General features: G+C 42.5%; 1 long non-coding RNA gene and 1 pseudogene across 1 annotated transcript; both read left to right on the forward strand.

Moving 5' to 3' along the window:
* Window positions 1-853: 853 nt before the first annotated feature.
* LOC122655766 lies at window positions 854-16,638 on the forward strand (annotated as a pseudogene).
* A 3,100-nt stretch (window positions 16,639-19,738) lies between these two features.
* Window positions 19,739-20,042, forward strand: LOC122648085. The gene is made up of 2 exons (XR_006331021.1): window positions 19,739-19,819; window positions 20,004-20,042. It is a non-coding gene; the product is annotated as an uncharacterized LOC122648085 (long non-coding RNA).
* The last annotated feature ends 315 nt before the right edge of the window (window positions 20,043-20,357 follow it).

The raw sequence follows: 20,357 nt of genomic DNA on the forward strand, positions 1-20,357 counted from the left end.
GACCCGATCGTCAACTACTTGGAAAACGATCAACTCCAGGAGAATCGAGACGAAGCAAGAAAAGTTAAGATTTCTAGCGCCAAAGTATACAATGATCGACGGAGTATTGTACAAGAGAGCCATCTCTGCTCCCCTCCTTCGGTGCCACGGACCGAAAGGGGCCGAGTACGCCTTGGCCGAAGTATACGAAGGAATATGCGGAAGCCACATGGGGGGCTGAGCATTGGCATACAAGATACTTCGGCAAGGGTTCTATTGGCCGAGAATGCAAGAAGAAGCTATGAAGTATGTGAACACATGCGAAAAGTGTCAGCTCCTTGTGCCAGTTCCGAGCCGACCTGCGACAAAGCTGACATCGATGCTGAGCCCGATTCCTTTCGCCATGTGGGGGATGGATATACTCGGAGACTTTACCCCGGCGTCCGAAAATCGGAAGCACTTGGTTGTTGCCATCAACTACTTCACTAAGTGGGTCGAGGCCGAGCCCTTGACCACCATCACCGAGAAGAATATGGAAAAATTCTTCCGAGACAAAGTCATCTATCGGTTCGGGCTCCCAAAAGTTCTCATCGAGGACAATGGTGTGCAATTCAACAACCCGAGCTTCCGGGAATTCTGTAAGCACTTCTATATAGATTTTCGCCCGGTAGCAGTAGCTTATCCACAAGCCAACAGGCAAGTGGAAGTGTCGAACCGAACACTACTTGCGGGAATCAAAAGAAGATTAGATGAAGCCAAAGGAAGGTGGGTGGAAGAGCTCCCAAACTTCCTTTGGGCCTATCGGACAACGGTGAGAACACCCACGAAAGAAAGCCCGTTTCGGCTAGCATACGGAACTGAAGCCCTCAGCTCCATGGAGGTCAAGGCCTCGTCGTATGGAGTGCTCAACTTTGACGAGAAGACGTATGAAGATGGACTGAGGGCTAACCTCAACTTCCTCGATGAAGTAAGGGAGAATGCTCTACTCCAGAATACCGCATATCAGCAAAAGACAGCAAGATACTACGACTCAAGGGTGAAGGAACGACACTTTCGCCAAGGAGACCTCGTCCTCAGAAAGCTCAGAGCATCTCAACCAAGGCAGCAAGGAAAGTTAGCATCAAATTGGGAAGGGCCGTATATAGTCTCCAAGCAAATCCGCCTAGGGACGTATCGCTTGCAGACTCTGGGGGGCAAAAAGGTACCGACACCTTGGAACTCAGAAAATTTGAAGAAATTTTTTCAATGAAGTATTCTGTTCAGCTCGGCTTTGGACAAGTACCTATGTACTCGGCTTTGGACGAGTACCTATGTACTCGACCTCGGCCTTAACTTTTATGATTCAGCTCAGATGTTCTTTCCTGTTTGGAAGTCAATAAATTGAGATTCTCCTCCATTCTTTAGTTTATTTTGAGTCTAAAACATGCCGAGTCATAAGATCAGTCCTCATAGACTGGCTGACGTCAAAGACCGACCCTCATAGGTCGGCGCCAAAGTCATAAGACCAGTCCTCATAGACTGGCTGATGTCAAAGACCAACCCTCATAAGTCGGCACAAAGGTCATAAGATCGATCCTCATAGATTGGCCGACAACAAAGACTGACCGTCATAGGTCGGCAACAAGGTCGTAAGACCAGTCCTCATAGATTGGCCTACGACAAAGACCGACCCTCATAGGTCGGCAACAAGTTTGTAAGACCAGTCCTCATAGGCTAGCTGATACCTAATACTACTCAAGAAATAGCCACCTCAGCGCCGAGCAAGCGGCTCGGAACCTCGGCAGAATGAACGGCTCAGCGCCGCAGTCTAACGCTAATATGACACACGACCGAGCCGAGCTTAAACCCTTGCTAATGAATTAGCTAAGGCATTAATCTCGGCCGAGAGCTCTGCCACGGCCCAGCACCTTGAGACACGCCCAAGCGCCAAAGCCGAACCGGCAGCCCAGGCTAAAAGAATTGAAAATTGCCAAGGCACAAACCTCGGCAGAACACTCTGACTGGATGCTCGGCCTTGGTTCTCAATCATAAGAAGAGCGTTAATGAAGAAGCGAAAAAAGGACTACCGAGCTTAAACACTTAGACAAAATTCAAGAAAAAGTTTCGTTTCATTCATTCAGGGCCGAAAAGCTCGGCACGGTACAAAAAGAGCCTTTCAGCTCGATACATACAAAAGAAAAAAAAGAAAAAAAAGAAAAAAAAAAGAGAGAAAATAAAAGGCTGATAGCTTGGCCCAGTACAAAAGAAAAAGAAAATTTATCAAACCCCGAGCATGGGGACATGTACATCACAGGCAAGAAGGAAAAAAACTTCAGAGGGCAGAGATCTCCACGGGGTCCTTGTTGGCGTCCTCGGCAGTATGCTCGGCAGGGAGGTCCTCGGGGTCCTCGGCAGTGACGGAAGGGTCGGCCAAGGGGGTGACCTCGGTTGGAAGGGTCTGCACAACCTCTACCCCCTCCTCGTCTCCCAACTCCTCGACTACAGTGGTCGCGTCGTCGTCGAACTGAGAAAGGTTGAGGTCAGGGTAGGCAGCCTTGAGCTCGGTGAGGAGGTCGGCTCGACCCTCGTTGTACCTGGATTCGTATGAGGGCTTTCGCAAACTATGGCACAGCTCCTCATACTCCTTCAACCTGAGTTGCTCAACCACCGCCTCGGCACGAGCATCAGCCAGATCGGCCTCGGCATTTTTCTTCGCCAGCTCCAGCTTGGTCTTCAAGGTCTGTACCTCCTTCTGGTGCCGAGCTCGGAGAAGGGCCACCTCCTCCTGAAGGGCCTTAAGGTCGGACTCGGCCTCTTGAGCTTCACCTCGGCATCTCGGCAGGCCTTAATGGCCTCCTTCCCAGCCTGTTTGGTCTGAGCCTCGAGAGAAGCATTCTCGTTAAGGATCCGCTCGAATCGAAGGACGGTCTCCACCACCTTAGAAAACCCCTGAAAATGCCATCCGAGCATAAGTGGGGCCGAGCCCAAATAAGAGTGTTACTTTGCGAAAGACGAGTAGAGACTTACCATGGTAAAATCTTGGAAGAGCGTGGAGACGAGCTCGGGGTTAGTCAGCCCCTCCAGCATCTCCTTATCTTTGGGCAGCCGACTCGCATCGAGCCACTCTTTGGCTTGGGCGGCCGAAGTTAAGGCCGAGTCCCCGGGGAAGAGGCGTCAGCTCAGCTGGATTGGAACGTTGTTGGCCGAGACCCTCCCCAGGGCCAGCCGAGCAATCTCCGGGGGCGAAGCGACTCCAGGAAGGTTGCCTCCCGTAAGGTTGATGGAAATTTTGGGCGGCTTCGGGTCCCTTGGCAGGCTCGTCTCGCCCTTCTCCCTTTGGCCCTTCCCTTTCCTCGGAGGGTCCTTGCCCTTCTCGGCCTCAAGGCCAACCATAGTGTCCTTCGGGCTCGGCTCGGCAATACGGCCTTGCCCTTCGCCGACTTGGAGGCCTCAGCTCTAGCCTTCTTCTCGGCGGCCTTCCTTCTTCTCTCTTCAAGGAGCTTGGCCTTGAGCCGAGCCTGGTCCATTTGAGGCACGTTGCCAACCACTGTGCAAGGAAAGAAAGAGAGAAGTCAGAGCATACGCAAGGAAAAAACACAAGTAGCGAGCTCGGCTCGGAGTCCCTACCCGGGGTCAGATTCCACCTCTATAAAAACTCCTCGTTCAGGAGCTATTGGACGTCAAAAAGAGGGTGCTGACGAATCAAGTTGTACGAGGTCTGCTTGTACTCGTTCAACAGCAACACCCGGTTGACATACTTGAGCTTTATTTCCTTTCACTCGGCTCGGAAGGGACAGTCCGGGATGGAGGCAAAGAAGAACCGAGGCTTCCAATATTTGTTGGAGGTCGGCACTCGGTCCAAGTAGTTGTAGGTGTTCAGCACCGAGCATTGTTGCTTTCGGCGAGTGAAGTAATACCACCCCTTCTCGGTGGATTTCTTCAAGTACCAGAGCCTGGAGAAGAGATTCACGCTCGCGGCTCGTTCCATCAGGCGAAAAAGACGTGGAAGCCGTACATCAGCAACCACGCGTTCGGCGTCAGCTAACCTGGGGACAGGTGGAAACGGTCCAAAATCTGGTCCACCAGCGGAAGCACGGGGAATCGAAAAGCGTACCTAAAGGCGATCTCGTACAGCGCAACCTTGCCGGGCCGAATGAAACAGGCCATCTCCCCAGGGTTGGGAGCTTGGAGCCCAATGACCTCGGGAATGGCATAAACGGCCCTCAGACGTTCGAGGTCAGCCTCGGTGACTGTTCTCTCCACCGTGCCGACACTTCCCTCCTCAGGCTCGGGGAAGTCGGTGGCCAAATCGCCCGAGCAGACCCTATCCTCGGAAGATCTCTCTCCGTCTGACTCTTCATCATCTGATAAGGACGATCCCGAGCTCTCGGCTCGGTCTTCAGAAATTGGCTGGGCCTCATGGCCGAACTCCTGGGGCAGGGGGACCTCTGCAACATCGGCCTAGCGGGGATCTACCGCAGTGGGCTCATCCGAGGTCGAGCCCAACAAGTCTATAATAGGAGAGGGGGTGGGAAGCTCTCGGCTCGGACTCATGCCCCCACCCACTCTGGCGAGCACTTCGCCTTCGTGACCACTACCAACTGACATGCTGAGAAGAGAGGACTTACTGGTTGAAAGAAGCTTTGGGGACGAGCTGAACGGCGGACGAGCTGAAAGAAGCAGAAAGCCGAGCGCTTGACGAACCAAAGACTCTGAGCTAGCCAAGCACTCCAAAGATTTGAAATAGAGAAGAATAAGGGTAGACTCTTCACCTATTTATAGCCACTGAATGGCCCAGACCCAACGGCCGAGAAGAACCCAAGAAATGGGATCCAACGGATTAAATCCACCAACGGTTCGAATTCCTGAGTACCAAAATGGTGCCGAGTGACGTGGCACTGACACCCCAACTGTCAGTCCGTACAACATCAAATCGTCGAGGAAAAAGAGCTCCGACTTGGCCTCAGGATGGAACAGTCGGCAAGCAGAGAGAGTGTACTCATCAAGGCCAAGCCGATCCTTGATGAGTGGGGGCTTGTGATGAGTCATGGAATCACCAACCAACCAGAAAGTGCCACGTGGATATGCTGAGGCCAAACCTGCAGGCCGAGCCGAGCCATTTGCGCCGAGCCGAACTGGTCACCCGGAAGAATAACATCACCTTAATCCCTGTTTGGCTGAGCACCAAGGCCGAATAACTATTCCGTCGAGAACCGGGCCGAGCACCCAGTGCACAGCGCTACACCAAATACAGAACAAAGAAGGCGATCTCTCCAATGTCGCCGGGTTCCATGGCCGAGCATCAGGACAGCCGAGCCCGCTCGGATCGGCCATAGACAGAGCGCCACGGCACAGCTGAGCTCCCACATGACCGGGGGCAATTCCCATGCCACATGTGCCGAGGCCGAGGCCGAGCACTGAGACCACGGCCGCCCGAGGCTGAGCCCTCCCTAGAGACAGCAATAACGGCTCACCGGTGGTCACGGAGCCACGTCACCACAATCCGAGAATCGCGGGATAAGGATCTAGCCATATTCCCACGCGATACTGAATCACACTCCCACAAGGACTCTTACCTCTTTAGGAGTCCGGCTCCTAAAATAACTCTCCACTTTACCCCGTTGGAAGAGCCCTACCAATAGAGAACTGTTACCAAACAAGGATTCCTCCCACCGCCTCATCTCAGCCTATAAATACCCAGGTATGGAGCTCAAATGCTCATCTCACTTTTACTACGCAGTTACGCTGTTGCATTGGAGACTTGACTTGAGCGTCGGAGAGTCCTAGGCCGGAGCCACACCGGCCCTCTTGCGCTTACCCGGTTTTTGCAGGCTCATCCGTGGGCGAACCGGGTGCCGGAGGTTTTCACACGTAACAAACTCATCAAATTTTGGGGATTTTCTTCTGAAATATATGCTACAAGAAAGAATTTCTGCGTGTGTTGAGGGGCGGCATGGTTGCTCAGATCTTGTGTCTAGGGCTGGCATTCCAAGACTTCACACTCTTGTTAGATTTTTGACATGTTTACTCATATTGATGCACATTTGACGTAGTGTGGGTGTGTCTACGGACTGTATTTAGTTCTAGGAGATCATTGAGTTTGATATGTGTCCATCTACTAACATTATCTGTGTCTAATGCACGCGAACACATGTAATGGTAGTTACATAGGATCAACAGTTTGTAAACCCTTAGCAAGTTATGATTAAAGCATGCACATTCATTTGTATTTGCTAGTCTGATAATCAAGTCTCTCTACTTGTGGATATACTTCCAATTTAAGCTTCTGTTTGTACATGTCAAAATTTTGGCTATATTAAATTTAATTGGGTTCCTCAATCATGAATTTCTTTCGATTGAAGTATTTATACTTTATGCTGATTGTGCATGCCACACTGGATAACTGCGAGCCAGTTATAAATCTTGTAGATGATGGTGAAAGGGGGAGCCAGATCACAATTGGGTTGATGAAGTAGTTAGATGTGAAGCAAGGGGTGGTGTGGGTGTTGGCAGTGATCTCAGCCTGAGCTGCCATAGGCGGGCTCCTCAATCATGAATTTCTTTTGATTGAAGGATTTATACTTTGCGCGGATTGTGCATGCCACACTGGATAACTGCGAACCAGATATAAATCTTGTAGATGATGGTGAAAGGGGGAGCCAGATCACAATTCACAATTGGGTTGATGAAGTAGTTAGATGTGAAGCAAGGGATGGTGTGGGTGTTGGCAGTGATCTCAGCCTGGGCTACCTTAGGCTAAGACGAGAAAAAAAAGATTGCACTCTATTGACTCGGTAATAATGAGCAACCATACATGTTTAACTCCAAAAATGAGGTCCTTCAGTATCATATTCTTGATTTATTATGCATTTTTCTGATGGAACTTTTTTCTTTCCATTCCTCCAAAGATAAAAAAAAATAATGTAGTCGACTGTCGTTAATACATTGGTTTACTTGCACAACAGAGAAGTGATTGAAAATAAAAAAATATGGGCTCAAATTTGTCCAGAAAATAGTAGAATTGGCCAAGGAGAGTACAACAATGCACCAGGTTTGAGATCCAATGTTCGCTTACTTTGATAATGGGAAGCACTGGGTTCCTCGGTAGGCGTTAGCTATGGTTGTTTTGTCTGATATGTGCTACTTTGTGGACACTGCAGGTATTTTGGTGCCATTTCTATTCTCTCTCTCGCTAAAACTGCTTTTTCATTATACTTGATGTGAGATATTGATGTTTTTTTGCCAGTTGGATGATGTAGGAATTATAGAGATTTGTAATTAGGCTTCTGATATGAAACTCTTCACGATTTGCAGGAAGCTGCTTATTGACAATATTAACTTTTAATTTCATGTTTTATTTCTCTCTTTCTCTCCCATGCATTCCCTTTTTTTTTATAAATAAAAAAAAAAATTTGTTAGAAGAGAGACAAGCTATGCAGACATAAAGTAACTTTGAATCTTCTCTTTAATTGCTATGGAAAATTTTTCTTAAGTCATTAACCACTATGTAGATAGTTTTTGGACCTCATCACTGCCACAACTTTTTCTTTTGGCCACACAGAGGAATTCCATTTATTTGAGTTACCGTTTCAGAAGCTCATGTGAGACAGTTTTAATAATCTTATCCAAACTTCTGTACCTTCTCTTTTATTCATTAGTTATAATTACTTACAAATAATGTGGCCCAAATATATAATTATCTACCTACTGTTCATTTCTTATGTATTTTTTACGTCATTTATTTATTTATTTGGGTTTTTTTACAATTACCATCCCAAAATCTTTCATATTTACTATTACCCCCCCCCCAAAACTTTGAAACAACTGTTACCCTCCCCTGTTGCATACTAATAACTAACTGGCCCCCACCGTTACAGACCCGTAACGGAGGGGGTTAGTCGTGAGAGTGCCGTTGTCACCGATTTTTTAGGACCAAAATGCCCTTTTTGGGGTGGTAATTGTAAAAAACTCCCACCCCATCACCGTCCCTTCTCCTCCTCCTCCTTTTTCTCCTTCTTCTGCTCCTCCTTCTTCTCCTTCTTCTCCTTCTTCTTCTTCCTCCTCTGCAACCCCAACCGCCCCGATCGATGACGCCATCACCACCTGACGTACTCCGGCTTCCTTCGTCTCATTCACTAGTCATGACAAAGCTATAGATACTACAGCAATTAATGGAGATGGATCATCCAAAGGTGAATTTTACTTTGAAGTTGTTCTTCCTTTCTCTGTTCCTTTCTTTATAAACTAGATTAAAAAGTTATTTTTTTTCAAAAATTAAAAATTCATCTTTTGTACCCATTTAGTAACCTTTCAAATTTTTTGAAAATCAAGAATTGGGATTAACTAACGTACATGTAAAACTGAATCAATTGTACAGAAAATGGTGGTTATAGCACAACTGAGAAGTCAATTACGGTTCCAACGATGAACCCAGTAGCAGAAGCCATGAACAAACAACAAACACAGGTGATGATGATGATGATGAACAGTGAAGGTAGATGGAACAGTAATAGTATTAATAGAAGACACAGTGGGAAGCGGCCACTGGCTTCACTCTTCGGTCAAAGGACGGTTCTTGTCTTCTTCGCCACCTTGTAAGTGTAGATGAATGGAATATAAGATATCTCTTAATTCTCTATTCTCGTCTGTATTGTGTTCAATTAATGGCGATGGCCCACTGACCCCACTTAAAATCCAATCCCAAAAACCAAAGTGTCCCAGTTGCAGACCCAACCAACCACTATGACCAACCAACCCAACTGTTCTCAAACTCTCATCATTTTAATTTCTTAAAATCCTATCTCTGATTCTGTCTCTTGGCTGCCATTCGAGCATGAGAAAGGGTCAATGAAGTGATGAACCTGTGGGCCAATGTTGCCAATTACTCCCATGCGAGAGGTTATGTTTAGTCATTCAGAATTGTTCAAACCCAAGTGCAACTCTTAAAAGCTAGTCAGTCATTAAGAGAAGGTTGTTGTTTCCTCGCACCTCAGAATTAGCGCAAGAAGGCATCATAATGAATGAGTTTTTTAATTTTACAAAGGGGTGGGGCAATAATTTTTTCCACACGACTAAGCTGCGTGCTTTTTCTCAAATTTTTACGGCGAACTACTCACATCTGATGTGGGATAATTGCTTTCGTATCGAACCCAATAAGAATAATCCTCTTTCTAATTGAAAGTTTTATTATTTTGATCATGCTGAAGAAAACGATTTACTGATTTACTGAGGGTTTTTTTTTTTTTTCTTTCTCCTCAAAGGTCAAGCATGGGAACGATATTGCTGATATACTTCACGCTCTCCATAAGCAAACTCAGCGGGGAAGATCTCTCAGGAGCCCAGTTACAGTAGACTTGCAACTGACAACCATCACCAAGAAAGAGAAGCCTTACCCTTCATTTTTTTCTTTTTCTATTTTCTTTTTCTAGATTTTTCTCTGGGGAGATTGTAGTCTTGTAGGGCATGTAAGATAGGTAGGTAAGGAACTTATCTGAGAAAGAAAAGAGAACATAGTGGAAAAACCCAAAAGGCAAAAATTAATCTCACAGCATTTCTTTGCTTCAGTTTTTCTTTCTCTTATGACTTTCTTTGATTGTCTTAAATGGAGTATTTAATATAGACTATAAAGAGAGCATATGATGTGTTCACTCATAGTAACCATTTTGGGGAATACTATCAGACAAGAGACAAAGCTGCATGGAGGGTCACAAACCTTTTTTGTGCGCCTGCCTAACAGCCCACTTCCTTTTCACAAGTGTCTTTCTTTTCATTAATTTATCTTTCTTTTGCAGCCCAAACCCCCTCAGCCACCCCTTTTTGTTCTTTGTGGTTTTCATGTGAGCAAGGAATCAAAGTAAGTGCCCAGGCATCTCATCTCATCTCATCTCAACTGAGACGAAGGAAGCCGGAGTACGTCAGGTGGTGATGGCGTCATCGATTGGGGCGGTTGGGGTTGCAGAGGAGGAAGAAGAAGAAGGAGAAGAAGGAGGAGGAGAAGAAGAACGAAAAGGAGGAGGAGAAGGGACGGTGATGGGGTGGGAGTTTTTTACAATTACCACCCCAAAAAGGGCATTTTGGTCCTAAAAAACCCGTGATAACGGCACACTCTCACGACTAACCCCCTCCATTACGGGTCTATAACGGTGGGGGCCAGTTAGTTATTAGTATGCAACAGGGGAGGGTAACAGTTGTTTCAAAGTTTTTTTGGGGGGGGGGGTAATAGTAAATATGAAAGATTTTGGGGGGGGGGGGGTAATTGAAAAAAACCCTATTTATTTTTATCTTTATTGTTGCCCAGTGATCATGCAGTAGGGTTGAGCATTAGGCTTCCTGGTTCTATTTGGTCTGGTTCCTTGTGAGTCTTATATTTTAATTTCTAAGCATTGATTTTTAGGTTTAACCTCATCTTTATTCTCATTTGAAATTCTCACATTTCATGTTTATACATCTTTGTGTCCGACTTATTCCCCTCCAAATATTTCTTTCTTATCTAAATCTTATAATATTTGTTTATTTTTACTCCAAACAATTTTGGTTCTCTCCATTGCTTGCATACAGGAATTGAACAGTTGATTCTAGCTGCTGTCATTCAACATCTGGATCACAAAAATGTTACACATGATCCGCAAAATTAAATCTTATAATGTTCAGATTACTAACGCTTTAGCTCGACAACTCAGAACACGAGTCGTAGTCTCTGAAATTGGGATTATCAGTGCTCTATGCAGGCATTTGAGGAAGTCTCTTCAGGCAACAGTTGAATTGGTAGGACAGCAAGAGTCAAACTTAAACATTTCAGTCCCAACCTTCATTGAAGATTGCTTATTGGAAATTGCTAAAGGAGTAAATGCATATTCATTGCAAGTTGTTTTTGTGGGTACTCCTAATTTTTCTTTCTGGGGTTTTTGTTGTGCCAAATAATCTATTTTTGAGTTGGCATTTTCTAGATTGGTGATGCTCGACCACTGTTTGATTTGATGGCAATGACACTAGAGAAGATTCCATCCTTAGGTTCTGTTGCGAAGGCAACTGTTGGGTCATTGTTGATTCTGGCTCATGTAATTTCTTTAGCATCTGTGACCTTGCATTCACAGCAGGTATGAATTTGAAATCCTTTTTTATTTTCATCTTAATTTGGTGAGCTTCATTTCTTCTGATTCAAAATGAATTTCTCTTTGATAACAATATTTTTTTAAACTGAACTGGGTGCTGGACCATTTTGTTCTGGTAGTTTGCAGTCCTGGTCATTTAAGAAGGGATAGAATTTTGCTACATACAAGAGTCCTTATGAGCAATATTCTATAAGCAAATTATCTATTAGATCTAATGATATTTTGAGGAACCAAGTTGGTTGCATCTTTTGCAACCAATAAATTATTATATTCTATAACTCATCAAATTTTGGGGATTTTCTTCTGAAATATATGCTATAAGAGAGAATTTCTGCGTGTGTTGTGGGGGGCATGCTGCATCATCCCTTATCCCTTTCTCGATTGTCTTGTACTGGTTAGGAGGGCATAGCAAGTATCTTTTTTAGTATGTTAATTTGGCATGCTTTTGTTCATTGCATCAGCCTAACCTTCTTTTTCTTGAATGGGTGGCACAAATTAGTGGAGAAAATGGATATTCCAAAGAAGAAATTTATGGGAGATATTTATTATTAAATAGAGAAGGTGTGGCGCCAAAGATACGCACCAGTCTCTACCATTATTTCGTTCCCTCTCTTTCAAATCAATTCTAAATGCTTTCAATTTTCCCTCTCTCAGTCGCAGGTAAGCACTCCGCACCTGTACAAATTTTGAACTGCTAAAACCTTGACCGGAAAAAATCCTAGAGTCATGTGACAAACTCTGTTAAGAATTGCTTCCCTCTATACTTGCCGCAACTTGCTCTCCCCTCCGAATTGCAGAAGACCAAACCCTTTTTTGGCTTCCATCCTCAACGAAAGCCCTCCTATTTTCGAGACCAGGTTAACCCAACCAGAGAAGAAGATAGAAGTTCCGCTCAATTTCGAGAACATCAGAACAGAAGGTAGAAGAAATTGATTCCGAAAAACAGGCCTGTCCTACGCATCTTCTTCTACCCCCACTCCCTCCTTTACTATAGCAGCCATCACAGTGGTTTCTTCTTTGTTTAACTGCTTGCAATTTAATCATCTTTGTTCTTTCCTATGGCGCAGAGTTCAAAGTTCTTGTTTCAGTCCCGAGGGAAATTACTTCGTCACTACTTCTTGGGACAACCAGGTTTTTTGATCGTCGCCTCAATTGAATTTCTTCCTTCTTCCTCTTTTCTCTTCGTTTCTTACTCGTTTAGGTTGTTTTCTGATTTTTTTTTTTGAATTTTTAACAGGCCTAAGCCCAACCTTAAAGGTCCGGCTCCAGCTAGTGCACTTCACCTTATCCAACCATTCAAAGCTCAAACCTGCAGCCCTGCACTGCAAAAAAATTTTGAGACGGAGAAGCCGTCATCGTCGTCGTCGAAACACTGAGGATTTCTTGTTGAGGTTCTCTACTTTACTCAGAGCTGCATCACTAGCCACCGCCATTTTCATTTCATTCAAGACTGCTTCACTATAACTCGAACTCATCACTATTTTCTTATTTGTTTTTAATTTTTTGGTATTCTTTTTGTTTCCTTTTCGACGGTTGACACCTCATAACCGCTGCTCAAATTTTCTCTTATCATATAGGACATAACTATGATATCTGGTTTTGTTTCATGATCTTCATCCTCGTTTACTGCAACGCCATCTCTGGTGGGTAATCCATTTTTTTCCTTCTTTCTCTGTTTTCTGTTGTTTACAGGAGGGCATATTAACCCAGCAGTGACGTTTGGGCTTTTTCTTAGCCCGTAAAGTGTCACTAATCCGTGTTGTGATGTAAATCGTGGCAGAATGCTTGGGTGCAATGTATGATGTAGAGCTAGTAAAGGCCTTCCAAAAGTTTTACTTTGTGCAGTATGGTGGTGGGGCGAACAAGATCGTCAATGGCTACGGAAAAGGTGTGGGTTTGGCAGCTCAAATTATTGGTACCTTCGTCCTTGTCTACACTGTTTTCTCTTCAATTGATCCCAAGAGAAGTGCCAAAGACCCCCATGTCCCTGTAGGTTCACTTGTTTTATTTGGAAAACAGAGTATTATTAGAAGAGATATAGAAATCATTCTCAATTCTCTTGTTAACCCACGTGGAAAGTGTTCTCATTGAGAACTTTTGCTTTAGATTGACAGGTATCCACTTCCAATTGTGTTTGCAGGTTTGTTCCCCCCCTTTGGTGGTTAGGACAATCAGGTTTTTTTGTCACCTCCACAATTGAATTTCTTCCTTCTTCCTCTTTTCTCTTCTTTATTTTTTAGTCATTCCCTCGCAGTGCATATTCTAGTTTGCGCTATTTTGAAGTGAACATCGTAATCTAATCTATACGCATTTCGTTATATGTGTGAAACTTGATAGGGTGTTTAGAACCAATTCAAGATTAAAATCCTTAGTTGGCATGGCAAGATGTATGTAAAATTGTGCGTGGTGATTAAGCAGCTTACGTACACAAGTCGTACTAAACTACAGTTGGCTTGTATCTCTGATGTCACCTCCTCTATATAAATATTTTCCATTGACCGTTTTTGGTTTGCTCTCTTTCACATCAACTCTATTTCTCTTCTCCCTTCTCTTTCTTTGTTCATCAGAAGCAATATAGGAAGGATCAGATTTTTGAAATATCATTTTTGAACGTGTAGAAAGGGCTGAAAAAAGATGAGAGTTCTTTATAGCCATTACTCTTTTCCAAAGCAAATGTAACCTAAATAAAGTTGGAGCTTTATCCGTATAACAATGATTACATCTATTTAGCTAGAATAATGATGAAGCTTAATTCTATTCATGTGGTAAGCTAGGGTGATTCTAACAATGTTTTAGGCTGGAGGTCATGGGTAAGAGATTCCTTGACAATATGTGACGTTTTAGAGAAACCAGGGGGGTAGAAGGCTGCATCAAGTGCATCATTCTTGGATTTCCCAACTTTCGCTCATGATTCGGTGGACTCCCTAGGCAAGGATGGATTTTTTTTATTATTATTATTGTTATGATCCGAGTTTTCATTGTTATTCCTATAAGAAAAACTGTTGTTATCAGCCTGTTTCCTCTTCTTTAATAAACTCACTAGCACTTTAAAGCAATAGCCGATCACTGGTTTACTCTGTATTCTTTTTCTTATAAAAAAGAATTATATGCCATATGTTTGCTTATTATATTAGGTCTCAATAATTAGGTCTCAATAAGCTATTAGGTCTCAATAATCATTCTTTCTCTATGTGAAATTTTATTTTCCAATGCTCTCTATAAGCTCGAAGCATGATGGAACTGTTCAATTCTTTCTTTCTAATATTAATTCTGTGCTATAGTTCTCTTTATGTATGTCTCATTTGAGGGCAAGTTAAGTGCAAATTGTTCTATATTTTCTCAATTGACAGGTTGAAACAGCTGCGTCTGAAAGGGAGCAATTATTGCTTGTGAAAATTTCAGAGCTTGAAGCCAGGTAGATCATATTGTGGATCAAGTAACTGGGTTGAACCTTCTGTAGGACTTCGTGTTTGCTTGGCCAAATGGACCAAGTATCTGAATTAATACAAGACATAAAAGTGATTCTGATGTCTTTTTACAAAAGAAAAAGGAATCTCTGTTTCCTCTTATATGTTTACTTTCTTTTTCCTTGGATGTAGGATGATTAATCCAACTGATGTGGTAGCTGAGGCAAGGTTGAATTATTTGCAGGTAACTAGCTGAGGAATGTTCCTCATGCGACTTAGTATCCATGTTAGGAGCATGCTTACTTAGGACATTCATTATGGACTATTGTGATATGTTTGCATGCATTTCCTTACTGGGCTCAATGTAACATAGTTCTTCTATATATATGTAGATATATATATATCATAGTTCAGCTTTAGTCTTCTTTTATTGCTGCCTTATTTATGTATTTAATTGTTTCCGCTGCATTTAATTCTGTATTTTTGGATATGATTGCGAATAGAGTACAGCACTTGCGATCCTGGTGGGTTGGTTAGATGTGAGAGACATCCAGTCACACTTGGCCCTTATAAACCGGGCCGGGGTGTGACACTGATAAGTTGAGATCGATTGAGTATGGGAGCTGGAATGGTTAATGAAAACTGGAGAAAGAAAAAAAGGGGAAAGACGACAGTGGAATAGGGTAGAAAGGTGCTGAAAAAGGGTGCATGGGAGTCTCCAACAATGGAGGATCAGCCTTCATTATTGATAAAAATCAGATCTCCAAAAAATTCTGGAAAGCTCCAATATCGCAGGTATGGCTCAAGCAGATTTCGAACAGAATTTTTAATAAAAAAAAAGGTAGTTAGGAAGGAGGGCAGCAACTAAATCATTGGATGCTTTGATTACCTCATTAGTGCTGCCCCCTTACAAGGATGAGAAGAAGAAAAAACAGAAGAAGAAGCCGAGAAAGAGAGAAAAAGGGAGAAGTCAATTTAAGAGGAGGAGGGTTTTTTCTTTCTTTCTAACCTAGATCAGACCTGCTCTGATACCATGTTGGTTGAATCGTAAGTTAGAAAGAGGGAAAGAGAGAATGGAATAATAATATTTCATTGATAGGTAAGCCCCTCTATTTATAATAGAGGGGAAAATACAAAGGGACTGAAATAGGCGATGTGGGACTAAAAACCCACATAGCCGACTGTAGACATAACTACCCCTAATTAACTGTCTTTATATGAGCAGTGACTTAAACCTAATAACATAGGAATTAAACTACCCCAAAAGGACCAGAATACCCCCACAGTATTCTGGATTACATATTCCAACATGTACAGATGTGTTTTCCTATCTAGTTTGTAGGGTTGTCATGTTGGATGTCTTGTATCCTTGTTTGAGATAGACGCATCTATCTTCTTGTTAGTTGTTACATGCGGTTATAAAATCAGAGTAGTCCTACTTGTCTTTTTAACATTCAGGATAATGATGTCTTGCTGTGTAATTTTGTAGAAGGGCGCTCCAAATGAACAGAAAATTGTTAAATTGTGTGACTATGCTGCCAAGAACCCCCTCCGAATTCCGAAGGTACTCCCTTCTTTCAACATAATTTAACCTTCTTTCGTTATTTGCGTATCAATGCCTTCTACTTGGAGGTTATTTTGGTTTCCTTTTCTTTGGTATAGATTGCCAAGTATCTTAAACAAAGGTGCTCAAAAGAGTTGACTTCTTCTAAATTGTGATGCTTGACCACTGTTTGATTTGATGGCAATGACACTGGAGAAGCTTCCATCTATGGGTTCTGTTGCGAAGGCAACTGTTGGGTCATTGTTGATTCTGGCTCATGTAATTTCTTTAGCATATGTGACCTTGCATTCACAACAGGTATGAATTTGATCACCTTTTTTATTTTCATCTTAATTTGATGTGCTTGATTTCTGCTGACTCAAAATGAATTTCTCTTTGATAACAATATTTTTTAAAACTGAACTGGGTGCTGGACCATTTTGTTCTAGTAGTTTGCAGTCCTGGTCAATTAAGAAGGGATAGAATTTTGCTACACACAAGAGTCCTTATGAACAATATTTTTTAAGCAAATTATCTCTTAGATCTAATGATATTTTGAGGAACCAAATTGGTTGCATCTTTTGCAACCAATAAATTATTATACTCTATAACTCATCAAATTTTGAGGATTTTCTTCTGAAATATATGCTATAAGAGAGAATTTCTGCGTGTGGGGGGGGGGGGGGGGGCATGCTTGCATCATCCCTTATCCCTTTCTCGATTGTCTTATACTAGTTAGGAGGGCATAGCAAGTATCTTTTTTAGTATGTTAATTTGGCATGCTTTTGTTCATTGCATCGGCCTAACCTTCTTTTTCTTGAATGAGTGGCACAAAATAGTGGAGAAAATGGATATTCCAAAGAAGAAATTTATGGGAGATATTTATTATTAAATAGAGAAGGTGTGGCGCCAAAGATACGCACCAGTCTCTACCGTTATTTCGTTCCCTCTCTTTCAAATCAATTCTAAATGCTTTCAATTTTCCCTCTCTCAGTCGCAGGTAAGCACTCCGCGCTTGTACAAATTCTGAACTGCTAAAACCTTGACCGGAAAAAATCCTAGAGTCATGTGACAAACTCTGTTAAGATTTGCTTCCCTCTATACTTGCCGCAACCTGCTCTCCCCTCCGAATTGCGGAAGACCAAACCCTTTTTTGGCTTCCATTAGCAATGTCACTTCAACTCCTTCGAAGCTGAGGAGGTGGTTTCTCATCCACTAACGAAAGCCCTCCTCCTATTTCCGAGACCAGGTTAACCCAACCACAGAAGAAGAAAGAAGTTCCACTCAATTTCGAACAAATCAAAACCGAAGGTAGAAGAAATTGATTCAGGAAAACAGGCCTGTCCTATGCATCTTCTTCTACTTCCATTCCCTCCCTTACTATAGCAGCCATCTCAGTGGTTTCTTCTATGTTTAACTGCATGCAATTTAATAATTTTTGTTCTTTCCTATGGCGCAGAGTTCAAAGCTCTTGTTTCAATCCCAAGGGAAATTACTTCGTCGCTACTTCTTGGGACAACCAGGTTTTTTGATCGCCGCCTCAATTGAATTTCTTCCTTCTTCCTCTTTTCTCTTCGTTTCTTACTCGTTTAGGTTGTTTTCTGATGTTATTTTTTGTTGAATTTTTAACAGGCCTAAGCCCAACCCTAAAGGTCCGGCTCTAGCTAGTGCACTTTATCTTATTCAACCAATCAAAGCTCAAACCTGCAGCCCTGCACTGCAAAAAAAATTTGAGACGAAGAAGCCATCATCGTCGTTGTCGAAACACTGAGGTTTTCTTGTTGAGGTTCTCTACTTCACTCGGACCTGCATCACTAGCCACCGCCATTTTCTTTTCATTCAAGACTGCTTCACTGTAACTCAAACTCATCACTATTTTCTTATTTGTTTTTAATTTTTTGGTATTTTTTTATTTCCTTCTAGACGCTTGGCACCTCATGACCGTTGCTCAAATTTTGTCTTATCATCTAGGACATAACTATGATATCTGGCTTTGTTTCATGATCTTCATCCTCGTTTACTGCTCCGCCATCTCTGGTGGGTAATCCATTTTTTTGCTTCTTTCTCTGTTTTCTGTTGTTAAAAATTTGATTATAAACAGTTGTGTGTGTTTGTGTTTACAGGAGGGCATTTTAACCGGCAATGACGTTTGGGCTTTTCTTAGCCCGTAAAATGTCACTAATCCGTGCTGTGATGTACATCGTGGCAGAATGCTTGGGTGCAATGTGTGGTGTAGGGCTAGTAAAGGCCTTCCAAAAGTCTTACTATGTGCAGTATGGTGGTGGGGCGAATGAGATCACCGATGGCTACAGAAAAGGTGTGGGTTTGGCAGCTCAAATTATTGGCACCTTCGTCCTTGTCTGCACTGTTTTCTCTGCTACTGATCCCAAAAGAAGTGCCAGAGACTCCCATGTCCCTGTAAGTTCACCTGTTTTACTTGGAAAACAGAGTATTATTAGAAGCGATATAGAAATCATTCTCAATTCTCTTGTTAACCAACATGAAAACGTTCTAATTAAGAAGTTTTGCTTTGGATTTACAGGTATCCACTTCCAATTGGGTTTGCAGTTTTGTTCCCCCCCTTTGGTGGGTGGGTCTACCAGGTTTTTTGATCGCCTCCACAATTGAATTTCTTCCTTTTTCCTCTTTTCTATACTTTATTTTTTAGTCATTCCCTCGCAGTGCACGTTCTAATTTGAGCTATTTTAAAGTGAAGATCATATTCTAATATTTATGCATTTCATTATATGTGTGAAACTTGATAGGGTTTTAAGAACCAATTCGAGATTAAAATCCTTAGTTGGCTTGGCAAGATGTATGTAAAATTGTGCGTGGTGATTATGCAGCTTACGTACACGAATCGTACGAAACTACAGTTGGCATGTATCTCTGATGTCACCTCCTCTATACAAATATTTTCCAATGACCCTTTTTTGGTTTGCTCCCTTTCAAATCAACTCTATTTTATCTTCTCCCTCTCTTTCTTTCTTCATCAGAAGCAATATAGGAAGGATCAGATTTTGAAATTTCATTTTTGAAGGTGTTGAAAGGGCTGAAAAAATATGAGTTCTTTATAGCCATTACTCTTTTCCAAGGCAAATGTGACCAAAATAAGGCTGGAGCTGTGTCCGTCTAACAATGATTAACATCTATTTAGCTAGAATAATGAAGAAGCTTAATTCTATTCATGTGGTAAGCTAGGGTGATTCTAACAATGTTTTAGGCTGGAGGTCATGGGTAAGAGATTCCTTAACAATATGTGACATTTTAGAGAAACCGGGGGGGTAGACGGCTGCATCAAGTGCATCATTCTTGGGTTTCCCAACTTCCACTAATCATTCGGTGGACTTCCTAGGCAAGGACGGATTTTTTTTATTATTATTTTTGTTATGATCCGAGTTTTCATCGTTATTCCTATAAGAAAAACTGTTGTTAGCAGCCTGTTTCCTCTTCTTTAATAAACTCACTAGTACTTTAAAGCAACAGCCGATCACTGGTTTACTCAGTATTCTTTTTCTTATTAAAAGAATTATATGCCATATGCCTATTATATTAGGTCTCAATAGCAGCTCTATGTGAAATTTTATTTTTCAATGCTCTCTTTAACCTCTGAAGCATGATGGAACTGTTCAATTCTTTCTTTCTAATATTAATTATGTGTTATAGTTCTCTTTATGTATGTCTCATTTGAGGTCAAGTTAAGTACAAATTTATCTATATTTTCTCAATTGACAGGTTGAAACAGCTGCGTCTGAAAGGGAGCAGTTATTGCTTATGAAAATTTCAGAGCTTGAAGCCAGGTTGATCATATTGTGGATCAAGTAACTGGGTTGAACCTTCTATAGGACTTCTTGTTTGCTTGGCCAAATGGACCAAGAATCTGAACTAATACAGGACATAAAAGTGATTCTGACATCCGTTTACAAAAGAAACAGGAATCTCTGTTTCCTCTTATATTTTTACTTTCCTTTTCCTTGGATGTAGGATGATTAATCTTACTAATGAGGTAGCTGAGGCAAGGTCGAAATATCTGCAGGTGGCTGTGGAAGGTTCCTTTTGAGCTCTTCTGAATTGAAAGGTACCACATGATTTTGCTCGAGCACACCAGATATTTGCTATTATCCTTGTTCCATCATCTAACAATCCTCGACATGACTTAGCATCTTAAGGATCTGAGAGTTTGTATGAACCAAGGAAGTTGATAGCCAAAACTGAATCGGCGTTTGCCTCCACTGCTGCTCTACTTGAAAAGCATTGCGGGGAGAAGGGCAATGCAATAGTAGAGAAGCATGGGAATAATACTGAAGATGATTCTAAAGATAGAGAATCAGGTGATGA

This window comes from Telopea speciosissima, chromosome 1, assembly GCF_018873765.1.
Source record: "Telopea speciosissima isolate NSW1024214 ecotype Mountain lineage chromosome 1, Tspe_v1, whole genome shotgun sequence".
In the NCBI taxonomy this organism is placed as follows: domain Eukaryota; kingdom Viridiplantae; phylum Streptophyta; class Magnoliopsida; order Proteales; family Proteaceae; genus Telopea; species Telopea speciosissima.